Source organism: Chrysochloris asiatica, unplaced genomic scaffold (assembly GCF_000296735.1).
Source record: "Chrysochloris asiatica unplaced genomic scaffold, ChrAsi1.0 scaffold00035, whole genome shotgun sequence".
Lineage (NCBI taxonomy): Eukaryota > Metazoa > Chordata > Mammalia > Afrosoricida > Chrysochloridae > Chrysochloris > Chrysochloris asiatica.
Genome location: NW_006408553.1, coordinates 22,549,203 through 22,551,551, shown reverse-complemented (window position 1 = coordinate 22,551,551; position 2,349 = coordinate 22,549,203). Strand labels below are relative to the sequence as shown.

The 2,349-nt window shown below is 42.7% G+C and overlaps 1 pseudogene; it reads left to right on the top strand.

The window, feature by feature from the left end:
- LOC102810958 overlaps positions 1-812 on the top strand; it is a 111,291-nt pseudogene extending 110,479 nt beyond the window's left edge.
- The last annotated feature ends 1,537 nt before the right edge of the window (positions 813-2,349 follow it).

The following is a 2,349-nucleotide window of genomic DNA, read 5'->3' as shown; positions in this document are numbered from 1 at the left end:
AAGATGATTCTTAAGGAGAAAAACAATCACAAAAGTAACATAAAGAAGAATAGCTTCCTGATGGCACATCTACTGGTTCTTCACAGCAACAGGTTCCTCCACAGTCAGTTCCTCCTTTTCAGACACAGGACCACCACCCCTTGGACCACTGCCTGCTCCACCTTTAAGACCACCTGGACCACCAACAGACCTTCCTCCTGGACCACCGCCAGGAGCTCCTCCATTCCTGAGTCCACCTGGAAAACCAGGACTCTGAGGGCTTTTACCCAGACTTTACTCCAGGACCACCTCTAGGCCAACCCCCAGGTCCTCCTCAAGGTTCTCCTCCAGGTCTGCCTCCTGGCACTCCTCCTTGGGGATATCCTCCAAGGCCACCTCCTCCTGCACCTCCAGGTATCCCTCCACCTCATCCTGACCTGATGTGCCCACTTTTGGTGCCTCCACTTAGACCTGCGCCACCTGGGATTTCCCACCAGCTCCCTTGCCAAACCCTGGGGTTTGAAGTGTCCCACCCAACTTGATTCTGCAACCCAAGGTGGATGATACAAGTGCAGCCACCATTGAGAAGAAAGCCACAGAAACTGCCAGTACCAAGCCACAGATGACTAATCCCAAAGTGGAGATGACTCGATTTGTGCCCACTGTACTGTGAGTAGAGGGCTACTGCTACTCACCAAAGGAAATCAGTGAATGATTCTTCTGTGCCTCTTGCCAAAGCAGCCCCCAAATCCGGTTCCTCTGTTCATGTTTCGGTACAAACTAAAGATGATGTGTACGAACCATTTGTGAAAGAGATGGAAGGGCTAGTGTGACAGCTTTTAATCCAGAACAGGTTTCTGCTCACATCCATGGTTCATGGAGATAGAGGTTTCATTAAACCTAGGTAAATGAGCTACTTCCACTGTCAGGGTATTTTCTGATTCCAGTGCAGGAATATCCTAAAGTTTAGTCTTGGTCGGAATTTATTGCATATAAGAGAGGACATTTCATTTAAGATTGGTTATTAAAGTAGTGCTGCTAACATCCATTCTCTTTTATACCATTTTCATCCTGTTTCCTTTCACCAAATTTCTTTAGATGTAATCGGGGAGTCTTAGTTACTTACTTGTTTCAACTCTCTTCTTGTGTGCTATGAGCATTGGAGTAGAAATTTCTGAGAAACCTATTTATTTCACCCCATCTTGGCTTTTGTGTTTGAGTTATTTTTAATATTTTCTTGTAAATATTCTGTAATATTTTACTTGTGGTGAAATGGATTGCAATATCATTTCCTATTAAAAAGTAGGCTTGTGGGAAGAAAATGCATAATTCTTTGATTAAAATTTATTTCCCAATGACCTTAAAAAAAAAGTATCATTTAAATAACAGTGCTACAAAATGGATACATTCCATTTCCTTCATCACAGGACTAAGACACTCAATTTTGATTCAGAAGATTATAATAAGTCCAATGTTTGCACTGAATAAATTCTGTTTGACTAGTAACTTTTCCTTTTTGACACTGGTAATACTTTTGAAAGGAGCCTTGTTGGTGCAGTGGTTAAGTATTCACTGCTAACTGAAAGGGCAATGAATTGAACCTACCAGCCTAAACCAAACCAACTGATGTCAAGTTGATTCCAATTCAAAGCAATCCAGTAAGAAGAGTAGAAATACCCCCATAGTCTTTCCGAAATCATAAATCTTTATAGAAGCAGACTGCCTGATTTTTGTGCCATGGAGAAGCTGATGGGTTTGATCCACTGACCTTTCAGTTAAGAGCCCAATGCTTAACTCACTGTGTCACTAGGGTTCCCTTTTAAATAATTTATATGATGAATAGACCTTAAATCATGTTATTTTGTTATTATTATGGTTGTTGTTGTTGTTAGGTGCCATCGAGTCAGTGCCAACTCATAGTGACCCTATGCACAACAGAATGAAACACTACCTGGTCCTGGGCCAACCTCACAATTGTTGCCACACTTGAACCCATCGATGCTGCCACTTGGCCAATCCATCTCATTGGGGGTCTTCCTCTTTTTCACTGACCCTCCACCTTACCAAACATGAGCTCCTTCTCCAGCGACTGGTCTCTACTGACAACATGTCTGAAGTATAAGAGACGAAATTTAGCCATCCTGGCCTCCAAGGAGCACTCTGGATGCACTTCTTCCAACAAAGATCTGTTGGTTCTTTTGGCAGCCCATGGCACTTTCAATATTTTCCTGTAACACCATACCTCAAAAACATCAATTCTTCTGTGGACTTCCTCATTTACTTATTTACCAGCTTTCGCATGCATATGAGGTTATTGAAAATACCATGCCTTGGGTCAGGCGCACCTTAGTCCTCATGCTGACATCTTTG